General features: G+C 44.3%; 1 long non-coding RNA gene across 2 annotated transcripts in view; it reads left to right on the forward strand.

Annotated features, from left to right (window-relative positions):
• Positions 1-15,238, forward strand: part of LOC138515553 (uncharacterized) — a 396,996-nt gene that overhangs the window by 134,515 nt on the left and 247,243 nt on the right. The window lies entirely within an intron of this gene.

A 15,238-nucleotide genomic window follows, 5' to 3' on the forward strand; every position in this document is an offset into this window, starting at 1 on the left:
GAATTAATTTGAATTAGATTTAATAAAATTTGACAAGGATTTTCCCAGTTTCACACCACACCTGCTATGCGAGATGGAGATTAAGGCTGATAGATTTGTTTTGTTGGCATTCAGATTAATCTACTTACATGGGAGGCCTTGATTATGGACCATCCAGGGAAACAGCAGGGCACCTCTGAGGACAGCACAGATCTGGTCACAGGCTTCAGTCAAGGGTAGACCCCAGCACCCAAACTTCCTCTGGCTCCTCAAATGGCAGGCCTAGCTGGCTTCTAGATTTCCCAGTCTCTGTCTCCCACGTAATGTTTAAGGCCTTGGTAGCTCTTCCTGTCCCTCTGCTAGTTCTTTGCAAGAGTCCAGAAGCAGACTACCTCCAGCAATAGAGTGGGAAATTCAAGGGAAAAATCCAAAGAAAGGTCCCAAGGGTCAAAGAGTCAAAGAAAGATTTGCAAGTCAGTCAGCCCCTCCCAGATAGAAAACTGATCTCTTATAGGGCTGGTAATAAGGAGTTAGGGGGTGTGAATGATGGAGCCTGAGGCAGGACAAACATTCTCCATCCCAAAATGACCATATTTTATGGTGAGTCAGAAAATGCTAATTTTATTTCGGCATGCCCTTCCTGGGTGGAGTTATCATTTTTTACAATTTGCTCCTGAGCCGAAATAGTCAGAAATCTGTCCCTTCCTGATTCCAACCTTACTTCCATAACCTATAATCACAACAACTTTTTATTCCCTCGAATTCTGGGCAGGACGGAATTATACTTTTTTGATAACTCAAATTGTATCCATCATAAAACATTTGTTTTTACATGTCCCCAATGGGTGTTTTATCCCCCTTTAAAATGTGTCCTGGGTGAGCTCAGGGAAACACACAATGCTCTTTTCATGTAAGAAAATGTGTTCAATGTTAAACATATGGTAATGCATTACATGTGAGCTTTCTCCATTTCTAGCCCCCACTTATTCTTCTTCTGTGACCTGATCAGGGCATCTGGCCGGCTCTTGTGATCAGGCCCTACTTTCCTGGGCTTCAAAGGTTTTCGTTAAAGCTAATGCACAGTTAACGGTCATTTCTGCTGGCTGTGTTATCTGTAAATCCCCTTAGTTCAGATCTCTCTTGCAACACTTCTTTATATTTTTAACTGAAGCGCCAGGCCTGTTTCCTTAATAATCCCAGGCCAAAGGTCTGGGGGCCACAGTTCCAGATACAACCGGTTCAATTGCATGCACAATTCTGAGAAATAGCATTTAAATTTAAGAAACATATTTACACATGACATTCCTTGTTGCATACAGCTTTGCTGGCAAGAAATAAACTCTTTCTTTACAGAATGCTTGAATAGAAATAGGTCCACTCTTGGTATCATTTACACAGATAGGCTATAGTTACATAAGGAACCAGTGTTAAAATGTACACCAAAGGAAATAGGCCTTTCTCTTTAAAGGCTGTCAGCTGTCATTTTATTTGATGGAAATTAAGTCTCTTTATTCCTGATAAAAACAATCTGTCACTTGAATTTATTTCTGAAATGCCAGGAATCAATCCTCCATTTTATCTTCCAAATGTGCAGTGTTTAAAATGTGTTTTCTTTACACATGCACTGCTGCAGTTTTACATAATTTCTCTCCATTTCACTAGGTCTTATGTAAAAATCACTGTTTTGTACTGACTTTTTTATTTCAATGGAACTCTACTTAAGCCAGCTTCACTCTCACAATAGGGGCCTAGCTTGGCCTCTCCATCTCTGTCGCTCTCAATGTGGGGAAGGGGCCATCTTGACATGTGAACCCATTTGTTTAACTCCCTCAGGTCTGAACATAGTCTCCATTGGCCGTTTGGTTCGAGTATCCCCAGTACTGATTTTGTGAAGGTACGGTGGATAGGACGAATTATCCTATGGGATTCTAAATTCTTAACAATCTCTGTGAGTGAGTGACTGCATGGACGTGATAGGTAACCGGTATTGTTTCACAAATACTGGAGCCATCACAGGGTCTGTGGGAACGGTGGTTGATTGTAAGGATTCATATCCACAGTTGTATGAGTCCACTGAAAAGATATCTTGGAATTCCAGGAAGACATTTTTCAGCTTTTGTCTTTGCTCCTCAGTCTCACAGGCATCAGCAAGATTGATCCTTTCCTCGACCATCCGCTTGAAACCTAAAAAGACCTCAGGCCTGGCAATTTCAGCAGTATCCTCCAGTTGGGTGGAGAGATTTCTTTTGATGGTGCTGACCTGGACAGGTAGTGGTCTTTGACTCTAAACATTTGCTCCTGCCTCCTAATGTGACACGTCACCTCTTCCACACCATAGTGGCAGGGAGAGTACAACAGGAAATTCCCTCCATGCCTAGTAAAAATCTTTTCTGGAGGAATACCTCCGCTGAGTTCAAAACAGTCGTTTGGGATCGGTGCTATGATTTCATTACTTAAATCAATACAAAAATGTTGGCCATCAACCGCCATTCCAAAAAAGATGTCTGCGCCCAAAATGATACTTTGTGGGTCGCTGTTATCTACCAATATTCAAATGGTGTTGTGTTCTAGGCCTACTACAGTTGTCAGATTTACATAAACACTTTGTTGTTGGAGATGAGAATTTATATATATTAATGCGTCCTGATGTTTGAGGCTCTGTCCTTGCTTAATATTGAGGGGGAGAGAAAAGTGTTGCATGTGCCCCGGCATGGTAACCTCTTCTCGCACTTGAACTTCAACTGCATAAGGCAGCAATTGAGCGGACTGGAATGCTTTTTCAATGAGCACTGGTCGGGGCCAGGCTTTATGATTAATTAGATCCAAATTGATTTGTGAATCGGTTGAGAATTTCACTTCCCAGATAAAAGGCGGAAGGGACATCTCTCACGACCCAACAATTATTGTCTATGCTTTTGTTGCCAATGGAATTATTGAGCATACACCTGATAGGCAGGAGATTTGGGGAATTTGGGGTTTCCGGACCTTCTTCGCATTTGTCAATCAATTTAAATGTGGGAATGGTCTGATCCTTGGGAGATTCTTGAATAATTCTTCGGTGATGAAGCTCCTTCCATTACTGATGCATACTCTGGTGAGCACCGGTTCCTCCCCCTCATTTAACTGAATGGAGAAAAACAACTGTTCGCGCTTTTTGTGAATGTCCATCCGACTTTAAGCAGGTTCTTCTTTGTTTGGTTTCACTGAACTCCATGTTTCTTCTGATTTTGGACTGTTTTATTATTTTAGGGTTTTGCCCTCCATTGTGGATTGCCACTTAAAACTGTGAGGAAGGTTGATTTCCCCTACAGAGATGTCAGTGATGTTTGGGACTTGGTTATTCTTGAAATGTAACTCTACATACTCAGAGCGTTGACAATTACATGACAGGTACCTTTCAGGCTTACATAATCGGTACTCATTTTTTATTTCATAGGCCGATTAGTCTGAGGCCAGAGGACCTTGTTTACACAGTCGATCACAGGTGATAACCTCCTCAGGAGATTGTACATTCCTCAGTAATCAAGGTTTGCCCTCTGGAGTCACAACTATAACTGGATGTTTCAGCTGATGCTGTTCAATTTGCAGTCCCTTTGACGGAAATATCATTCTCATCGACATTTTGGAGTTGTCCGGGAAGTAGTGTGAAGGGAATTTGGTGCCCGTCTGCCGATCCTGAGTTTAGTTGATCAAAGCCCTTTTTGTACAGGAGGGTGGCTTGGGATCCAGTATCCACCAGAGCTGATAATTCACACTGAACCTCCACCTTGACCGGTGCAAAAATCAGCCCTCTTTCTCCTCCAATGTGCAAAGAAAGTATGAGTTATTTGACAGCCCAGTTGTAATTTTCTTAATCTTGAACTCCAACACTGTGTGATCTTGGGCAATTTTCAGTGTCAGAGTTCAAGAATCTGTAAAAGAAACTTTGCAACTCGCAATGGGAGCTCTTGGGGAATCCTCCCTTTCCCCGGCTCCTTAGCTGTCCCCCATTACCTGGCAACAGTTCTCAGAACCTGTTTGGAGAAAGGACAACCCCCTCCGTTTCAATTCTGTCTGGCTCACATGTTTGGGGTTGAATAGTTTATGGTTCTGAGTCAGTCTCCATACCTACCCATCGCACTTATGGATTTGTTCGACTGAGGCAGAGGACAGGGGGTTGATACATACTGCAGGTGGGATTCTAACCTAGGGATTTGTTCACAAAGTGTACCATGACTACTTACGAGGAATACTTGAAGTAATCAAAATGATGTAAACCAATATGCCCTGTTTTGAGAAAGGCTCGGTATGAGCCAAAACACGTGTTACCAAATAAAAAGGGCCTCCCACAGGAGTTTTTTTCAAACACAGAACAGGCTTCTGTTGATCATTTTCTATTATGATTAGTCTGATCATTAAATGTAAGTTGCGGTGTGCTCAAATTTTCCACACACTTTATGTACATTTTGCAGTGCAGAAAACAGTTTCCCACTCGGCACTTTCTTACTACTGAGTTTTTAACTCATTTTTGAGTTGTTGAACAATATCCTGGGCCTGTGACAGGTCTCCAGCCTGATTCATCTTACTACTCTTGCTATTTTGCCAATGCTCTTCCACTAAAAGCAAATTAAAATATAACTGAGATGTTAGCTGAGGCATTTGTATCTGTTCTTCACAAGCATTCTGGGTCATGTAAAATGTCTCTATGGATTTGAGCAATATTCCACCTTCAAGCCAAATATCATTGTTTACTGAGGTAACCTACTGCACCATTTAGGTTTGCCAGTTTCAAGCATCACCCCAAGCATTCTCCTTTAAGAAATAATTTAGCTAGGAGATGCTCCATGGGTTCACCACTTTGTACAGTAGTCAGTTTCAGAATGGCCTTTTGCACCTTAGTAAAACGTACTTTATGCAGGGGCAAAAATCAACCTGCTCCTGCTTAATTTCGTCACACAGATTAATACGCCTCCCTGGAATTTGGGGGTCAAGTCCTTGCAGCAGTTTAACAAAACAAAGATGAGTTTGCCTCCACCTTAATGCAATTGCATCAAAATGAATAGTCTGTCACAATTTACTTGTCATGGGTCAGCAATAGGCAGCTAAATCCTGGCCAGTAGCCCTCAATTAGTAACATTCATTGAGAGACTACCCTCAACACAGGGAGTTCCTACCCTCCCCAATCAAAGTGAAATGCAACAAACTGTTTAACAGATTCTTTTGTTCAGCCTACTTCAGATACATATCATGCTCCCTGGATCCCCCGCCCACTCCCCCTGATCTAACAATGAGCCAAGAACCAGACCGGTGGACAGGAAATATATTTGTATTTATTTAAATAATAAAATAATAGAAATTTGCATGAAAATGTCAAACACCACTTTTTCCATGGCACAACACTATAAACTTCTCTCAACATAAGTAAATCACAAAAGTGAGTTGAAAAGAACACAAATCACAATTCTATACTTTCTACACATGTCACTTCAAGAAATATTTAGTGCTGGTCAGTGAGCACATTTATAGATGTAGTGCTGAACAATTTCGATTTTCATGTGTGCTTAAAAAGATAGCAGTAGGGTTTCAAGATTGGTACAAATACATATGGCAATCATCATTTCACCCACACTTTTGGTTTAAAATAAACACAGGGTTATTTAGTGTTTTGTTTTTCAGACCCCCCTTACTTTGGTCTGTGGTGGCGAAGTCGGACAGAAAAATTTCAATTATTTGGAGAATTTTGAATTTCAGACCCTCTTCCACTGAAAGGCCTTGGATATGGGAAAGTTGGACAAAAAGATTTGACTGATTTAAGTACAAAGACACCCTCTTCTTAAAGAAGTCGGGGTCAACAGGACAAAAGGGATTTCCCAATTATATTCAAGGCTATAGTTTTTCAGCGCACATTGGGAAGTGAACTTTGTTTATTTAAACTTTTAACAAAAATCCCCCAATAGTGTTCCACCAAATGGGGAATTAATGAAATACATCTTTTTAGTTAATTATTCTAAAGATCCACCCACTATAAAGGGAAATGATTTAAAGCAAGCAGACTACCCCACCTTTTGGTTTCCCAGGGCTCAGTTACACTTACATACAAAGTCTATGTTTAATGTTTGGGACAGCCAGCTACATGTCAGGGCCCTCTGGAAAGCTAGGGCAGCAGTCTGGTCACTCTACCCTCAAGGATGGCCTCCCACTCTCCACCATAGGACCTAGTCAGCATTTAGCATTTAGGCCTTTCCTTGCAACTGCCAGATTGTAAATTGTAGCAGCACTCGTTTGATGGTAAATTTCACCTGCTCTGTCCCTTCCTCTTAGTGCAGCACAACTTATATAGCAGCGATGACACCACCAATTTTACAACCTTAGGGAAGTACCCTGCCAGAGTTTCTCCCAACTAGGACTGAACAGTTACCCTTCTTCTCCCCACTCCAGCCCCTCTCTACGGATTTGTTTAAGAGTCTGGGGCAGACATATGGCAGCTTAATTTACAAGCCCCATTTGTTCTCATGTCAAATGTTTTGCGAAAATTGACTTATGTAGCAAAACTTCATAATTTTCTTAGCAACTGCGATAACATACATATTTTCATTTTTAGTTAATCACAGGGAATTAACTAAGACAGCCAGATCTTCAGGATTTTGCACACCCATGTGGTAATTTTCTGCCGTTTCTGTAAAAAGCATAACAGTTATGAATATACAATTTATTATCCCTATTAATTTTATCCTCCACCTGTTCACCAACTCTCACATTTGGAAAATGTTAAGACCAGCCTAAAAAACGGTACATAAACCAAGATCTGCCTTATGCTTGCTGGGAAAAAGGCCTAAATGATAATAGTCCATTTAAATTAATAGTAAATCTTCATGTGGGACAAATGGCAACTATCCTGCTTTCAGGCCATATGGTCTCACTGGACTCTCCTGTAACCAGAGATTATTTCTTTTTCAGTCCATAATCTCACTTCACGGGTTTCCCTTAAAAGTGATGTGTGTTAAAGGGTGCAAACCTGACATACAAGGTCTTTCGCCTCCACTTTCTGGAATAACTGGTGGGCAGGCATTCTATCTTTGGAGCCTTTTGGGCATGACTATGCCCAGGTGAACTTCCAACCTCCTGCCTTTGCTTTCAGCATTGATCATGAACCCGAACCGCACCTGCTTCTTACATAACTTCAGGTTGAACCAGAGCACCCTAACCTGAAGTAACTCAGTGAAGGTTCGGTACAGGGCAATCGGGCACAAATATGGGTGATTCTGTGTTTACTAGATGTGTTTGGCAAGGCATAGACATGATGCAGAAGTGAGGAACTTGGGATTCTGCCTTTTTGGCAGTCCCTCTCAGTTTGTGCTTCAACTTCTGGAACTTAAATGTGCACTTTCCATCATTTATTTTCCAGAGAAAAAGATAACACCCTTTCTTATTCAAGATTAAATTCACTGGTGACATCTAGTCCTTGAAGCTGACCATTTCTCTGTCCATCTGCAAACTTGTGTGATTGATGCTGAGGGTGTGTCCTTCCCTCCATAAATGCGTAGCCAACTTTGCCAGGAACTTTACTGGATCACACAGACACAACTCGCCATCTGACTTACACTTGCACCTCCTGCATCTGCTCCGACACACACAACCAACCACATTACCTAGCATCAGATTGTAATGCTGGCTCTAATGCATTTAATTTAAAGCAGGAGGATGCCGCAAGAATCCACTGTAAATGAAGCCTGCCTTGCCTAAAAGACAGGTGGTATTTACCCAATTTGCACTACGAAGTGAAAAAAGAGGGAACAGAGGTGACTGATTACTTTTAACTCCCTCTTTTTGCACTTCATAGCGCAAATAATGAAAATGTCATTGAAAGGATGTTTTTGCCCCTAACAAATGTAATAGTTACCGTCAGTGAAATGTATGAGGTTATGAAGAAAATGAGCTTGAATGTGTTCATTACCCTGCACCGGATTTTGCCAATGTGGACCTCCAGCAGGTGGACACTCAACACAACTGCAGGTTTCCTGTGTGCACAGAGAGGCCCAGTGAGCAAAGGGGGGTTAAAATCACAAGTGGTGTAAGGCAGCCTACAGCAGGGAAGCTGATTCCTTAACACCCCGTAGGTAAACAATTGTCTACTGGACAACACCCCTGTACAAAGGAAAACAATGAAAAACGCTATAAAGGAGAAAAGCTGCATCCTTTCCTAATGATGAGTTATTAGTCTGAACTTTTTTCTGAACTTTTTTTAAAAATCAGTTTTATTATTTTGAACAACTTACAGTATAAAGAGAGCAGTGGCTCATGGATTCCGCCTACAAATTCCATCCATCAGTTGTTTCCGCTTCTCACATATACATCCACAATGTCCACGTACAGTACCGCACATGCATGTCGGAGTACCCTTTGTTGTGTGTTCCTTCCCGCAACCACCAACCAATCCCCCCATCAACCTTCCAACTATTTAATTCCAGTCTCTTAAATGATCTCCTCTTGCGGGTTCACCGTCAATCATGCTTGCAAGATTAAATACTGTTTATAAGGATCCCATATGTCTTTCGGTCTAGCTACATGGGTGATCTTGGTTTCCATTTCATTACAGTAAAGAATGTCCCTTTCCACCCTTCTTTTGTTGGGCGCTGAGCCCTCCCCATTCCCTCGCAACCCCTTTTTTCACCAGAAGTAATAGCAATCCTACCAGCCTTCACACTCGGCCTGTAATCTGCCTATTATATCCCAATGGAGCCACCACCGGTGTTGGTTCCACCTATTCCCCAATAATGTCAATGAGTGTCTCAAATACTTCACCCCAGAAACAAAACAAGGGTGGCCAGCTCCAAGCCACATGGAGGAAGTCTGCGGTTCAGTCACGCATCGAAGGCATTCATCAGGAGTGTCAGGAAATAAATATGGTGCAAAACCGTGGAGGTGTAGTAAAATTGATGAAGGAATTTAAAATGTATCAATTTAAACCTACTAATAAGAGCCATTTCCTTAGATTGTGCACAATACTGCAACACCTTGTCAGTTATAGCAGAGCCTAGCGTCCTCTCCCCCTTTCCACAGGACGACTCTGGCCATCCCTCCCGAATCTCCAGTATTTTACTATAGAACCTGAATACTATCTTGCTATTGTCCACCATTCAAATCATTTTATCCATTATAGAGGCCGTTTCCGGTTCCTTTGGAAAAGTTGGAAATAGACCCTCCAGGGAGTCCTGCAGACGGAAATACATAAACAGATCCCAGGATGTGAGATTCCCTTTATCCTTCCACCCCTCTACTGTTAGGAACTGTCCCTCCGGGAATAAGTCTCGAAAACATAAGATGCCAAGCCCTTCCACTCACCGCACATAACCAAGTTCATTGGTTAACGGTACACTCGAAATGTGAGTAACTGGTAGTTTAGGAGAGTACAGAAACCCTTCCTTCCCCTTCCCTTAAATGAGAACCCACGCTCTGCAGGTCAACTCTACCATGCTTTTTTGTTTAGATACCCTACCAGGAGCCGTTAATATAACCAGCCGTAGTAAGAAAGGTGCTGCAAGAGCCCTTTCGATCTCCACACGTCTCATGTTAATCCCATCGTCAAACCAATATATTAAAAACCCTGCCTGGGCATCCTCATACTATGCCTCCATATCAGGTAATGCTAGCTCTCCTTTCTCCAGTGGTGCAACCAATTCTGTTAGTCCATACGCAAATGTTTAACCGCCCAAATGAACTCGGATAGCACCAACTGCACCTCCCGAAGATAAGACTTGCACCACTTGTGTCACATTCAGAAGCACATATAGAAAGTGATCAACAAGACCATTTTTACCAGGGAAATCCTCCCAAAGAGATTAAAAGGAAGCCCCATCCATCTCCCATGACCATTTTAGTATGCTCTAACAGCCTTTCATAATTGCGTCGATATAGAGTCTCAGGGGAATGGGCCATATCTATTCCCAGATACCATGTGTGTTCCGTGCTTCAATCCAGAAAATTCACCAAATTGCAGCACATCCGCCATATTCGGGTCAAGGTTATCTTATGGGTTATTGACATAAATCACCATGTCATTCACATAGAGAGACACCACCAACTTATGATTATACAACTCTACCCCCCTATGTATGTGACTATCTCTTGGGGAGAATGGATAGCTCAGGGGCAATGCTTTTGTGTTGGAAGCCAAACAATGCAGCGCAACACAGGTTTGAATCTCGACCCTGTGATAAGAAACCACTTACTGGTATTAAGTGTGTTATAAAAGAATGATTATGTAATTATATATATATATATATATATATAATCCAGTGGGCGGCTCAATTGCCTCTCTCTTCAGTGTGACGGCTGGCGTAAGTGGCGATTCACTCTAATTTTAGCATTTGACGAGGAGTGAGACCATGTACATAAACCTTTCACCCATTTCCATCCTCCTCAAAACTGTAAAAATAAAGGGCTATTCCACCAAATCAAATGCCTTCTCGGCATACAGCTGTGCTGCCACCATAGTCAGCCGGGCCCACCGCTGACATTAAACCAAACGTGCAACACAACCCAGATGAGGTAGAACGTCCTGGGATAAAACCAGATTGGTCAGCTTTGATGCATTTATGCATCAAAGGCGCTAGCCTTGTGGCGAGCAGTTTCGCCATTATCTTGTTGTCTAAGTTAATAAGCGAAATTGAGTGATAGGATGAACATTCATCCAGAGCTTTCCAGGTATCAATAGCACAGTGACCACCACTTCTATCATCGTATTCGGTGACTGCCCCTCCTGCAAACCCTGCTTATATACCTATAATAGATGTGGGGCCAACCGTGATGCAAAATACTCAGTGGTGAAGCCATCCGGCCTGGGAGCTTTCCCGGTCAAGGAATGCCCTTAGCTCGTACTGTAAAGCTTGGGCTTGCGAAGAATAAAGGTGAGAGTAGAATGCACCAAACTTCTGAATAATTTCCTTATCCACATAACGTGGGTTCCCATGCCCGTCTTTAATAGATGTAATGTGTGTTCTAGGGTTATCAACTTTGGCCGCTCTCGTGAGTAGTTTACCAAGGCATTGACCTTCCCCATACTGCCTAACAGGTGCCTGCCCCGGCAGGATCTTCACCTCCCTCTGTGCTGCAGTACGAAATCTCTCTGATTGTTCTCTGTTTTATGCCGAGCAGGGTCGCCCACAAAGTCTGCCTCCACCTGTAACCTCTGAATTTGTTCTTCACTATCCGCTAGTCCTCCTCATATCAGTTTCAATATCCCAGACTTTCTCGATATACGCTCTCCCCTCACCACACACTTAAAGGTATCCCATAAAACTGAATGCGAGGCAATCACACCTATATAATCAGTACAAAAATGATCAATGACTTGTCGAATCCCAATGAAAACAACGTGTCAGACAACCCTTCACTTTGAACACCCAGCGTGGTCTTATGCTCATTCGCCCCGGCACCTCTAATACCATCACCGGTGCATGGTCTAACATTGTGTGTGCCAGGAAACTGACCTCTTCCACCCAACCCGTAATCATGCCTGATACAAAAATGTAATACAATTGCGATGCTGACTAATGCTCTGTGGAGCTATACGTGTCGCCCTTTTCATTCCCATGTCTAGTCCTCCAGATATCATTCAGCTCCCACTCCCAGCACAACTCCTTCAACTTATTGGTCGACTTCAAAGTAGGCCTCTGGATCCACCCATTCTACCCAGCTCTGGCTCCAACCCCTTGTTAAAATCTCCCACCCACACAATCCTGCCAAGGTGCACATGATCTAGTTTTAGAGCTATCCATTCCAGTGTGAATTAACGTAATTGCCTGCCCATGCATAACTCCCATAACCACCAGGGCTCTTCCCTCTTGATCTTTAATCGCATTGGTCAGTCGAAATCCAGCTGAATTATGTATCAATATGCAAACCCTTCCAGAATTGGAGGAATAGGAAGAGAAGTAGCAGTGACATCCCTAGACATGCCCAAATCGTTAATCCCCGGATGAGGTCAGGTGCATTTCTTATAAGAACGCCACATCAACATGATGTCGTTTCATGTACATTAACACCTTGCAGGCCTTAGATGGACACTTCAACCCCTGATATTCCAAGTCATACACTTCAGCCCTATAGCCATGGTACTGCAAGATATCCCTGTACCTCCCCGGGTCTTTCAAAGTACACCACTTCCGAAACTCAACCATGAGCGATGTCAACATCCCCAACTGGTCAACCTCCAACCACCCCAGTGCAACCATTAAGACATGAGAAGGGGAGTCCAGACTCCAACCATAGGCGATTCCCCAAGTCAGTGTTCTCACCAAAAAGCAACCCTCCCGACCAGCAAACCCGCACATGCCAGTCATATCCACCCCACCAAAAACCATTGGCAGTCTTTAACCTTTGCATGAGGGCAGCCCAGTTCCCAGCCACCCCTCATATCCCCACAATTATTGGCGCCACTCTCTCATCACCTCTGATATACATATCACATTATTCAACATCTGCCTTCATTATAAAATGACACATCATGGTGCATCCCCTTGCTCTTTGTTCCCTCTATGCGTTGGAGCTCTTGGCAGCACCTTGAGGAAAATGTTGGCTTAATCTGGGGTATAAAAAACAGCAATTGCCCCTCTTGTTCCACTCTGAGGTTGGCGGGGAAGAGCATAGCGTATCGTATGCCCCTCTCTCTGAGCTGTTTCTTGATGTCGATATATGTCCTCCTGGATGCCTGTACCTTATCTGGGAAGAGCCTAACTGGGTCTCCCTTATATGTCAGAGGTCCCTTCTCCTAGTCCTTTTCAAAGAGCTTGATCCCTGTCCTGATAGTTCAACATCCGGCTATGATTGAGTGGGCTGGTGGACCCGGAATCAGTTTCTTCCCACTGGGTATTGTGCTCTTTCCACAATAAACACTGATGAGAAGTCTTCGCCTCCCAGCACCTCACAAAGGATTGACTCGACCAGAGGTTACATGCCTCATTGTTCCACCGATTCAGGAACAGCCACAATACGGAGATTGTTCCTTCTGGGTCTAGATTCAAGATCCTCTTATTTATCCGCCAATTTCTTTGAATCCCTTTTCACCTGGGCAAGCTCCCGCGTCGTAGACGAAGATGCATCCTCGACCTTAGAGACCCGCCCTTCAACCTCGTCTAGTCTCTCCCCATGCTTATCCAGGCGGCCCTGTATGTGGTCTACTTTACATGACAGAGTATCCATCTTCCCATACAACGATTGTATACTGGACTGTAGCTGATTGAACATTGTTTTGATATCATTAAATACTCCATTGGCATCCTGTGGAGGGCTGAGAGCTCATGCCTACGGAAACCTCCTCCATTATGTGACTTTTGACTTGAGTGGGTCTCTCAAATTGTAGCTTCGATTGTTGTTTCCATGCTTTACCCGACTTGGACATCTTTCTATGCCCCAGGTTCCCATTCTCTGTGATGCCCCTAGTGCCTCTGAAATGTGTTGCAGGAGTACCAGTCTCAAAACACAGGTAATGATCTCCGTTTTTCATGCAGTGTCACCCCATAACCTCCAGTGGACACCCTCTGCAGATGACACCACCCCTTGACAAGACCAGGTACAGTCCCAGGCCCAAGCGTCACACAGCTATAGCCACCTCACCTCACAGGCACAAACAGCACATCAGTTCACTCTTTGGCTCCTTATAAAGAGCAACATCTTTCTGTGTGGCATGGTGGGTGACCTTGTACCATATATCCCCCATGGGTCACCACCAGTCAATGTGTTCTGATTCAGCACCCCACTTCACACCCCATTCATGCCGTTTAGCACCCCACTCAGCTCTTACACAGCAGTCTGCCCGCTAATCGTGTAAGGCAGTGCAGTCACTGCACACCGAATGGGCTCACCCTCCTCAGGCAATGTCAGACCACCCCATATGAGGAAGTCACCTGTCTAAAATCATGAGACACAGCTCCAGTAGATCCAGTGGCCTGTGTATTTTTCCAGCCAACAATCCTACTCTCCAGGCATTGCCACTTTAACCACCAATAGCTGCCAAAGGGTGACACATGTTCCCTGTACCTGGCCTCCTCTCGCCACTGCCATTCCTTGTGGAAGTTCCACATAAGCGCCCTATCATGCCAACCACTGGCATTATCCACGCAGTCCTGCAATGCCTTCAGTTTTAAGGCTGCACTATTGCATGAAGAGCCAACAGCCCCGGGGTCCAGGGTGCAGGCCCTAACCCTCTGCCCTCTATAAGCACCTATAGGTGCCTCAAAGGTTGCAAAGTGTCTCCGACCAACCTACAGCAGTGCTGCACATCACGCTCCTAGTCCGCTCTATAGGCCACTGCAGTTTGTACCCTCTACCACCCACCCTATCACAGGCAGTCCACTGCATCCTGGGGAGATTCATGGCCTCCAAATTCACCCAAAATCGCCACACAGCATGTCGGCTGGTCACTCATGCCATCAGTCCTAGCCACTGGCCACTTCCCCTCCAAAGTTGGGGTTGCTTGGTAGATTTGGATCTCAGGTAATGAAGTCGCCACTGCCACCATCTCCCTACACCTACCTCACCACCTCCCGGAGCCTTCGACTGCCACCCTGCAGATCCCCACCCAGGCAAGCTCTGAGATGCTTTACGGGTGCTTGTTCCCCTGGTGTACTCCGTGGCAATGTGTCCTCCTCTGTCTTTGGCGCAGCAACTGCCAGCTTGCTTTTTCCTTCCCGACCCAGATCAGCTTGCTGCCCCTCACCATGGGCTCGCACCCCACCGCGCAGGTCAGTCGTGTTCCTCACAGCATGTCGGTGCCAGCGATATCTGCCAGCAACGCGGGGGCCCAAACCTAGGATGGGTGCGCCACCTCACCACTGCTCGCCAGGCCCTCTCAGCATTCCCTGCATTGGGCCTGCCTCTCCTTCTGGCAGTTTCCCCGTGACGTACATTGCTTGAATTCCCCTTCTCACAATTCAGCTGTGGTGCAAGCCAGGGTCACCGGATTTCTCACGAATGAGCACTGGACGTTCATCTAGCAGATGCCATGCTGTCTGGTAAAATTGCAAGTAGGGAAATGCCAGGATATTTTCCAGATCAATCATGGTGTGAGGGAGCTCACAGGCTCGCAGCCATCTTGGCTGGACTCATTAGCGCCCTCCAACTTTCAAATCTAATTAAAATATTTGACCATTTTTTTGCTCAAGATTTTAAAAACATGTAGCACAGATTTATTGCTAACCACACCTATCACCAAAGTGGTAGTAGTCTATTCATTAGTACTGATAAATCATGCCCTACGGACAGCAAGAGTCAAGATCACAGT

The sequence above is a fragment of the Ambystoma mexicanum genome, chromosome 6q (assembly GCF_040938575.1).
Source record: "Ambystoma mexicanum isolate Mex_15411 chromosome 6q, UKY_AmexF1_1, whole genome shotgun sequence".
Classification (NCBI taxonomy): domain Eukaryota; kingdom Metazoa; phylum Chordata; class Amphibia; order Caudata; family Ambystomatidae; genus Ambystoma; species Ambystoma mexicanum.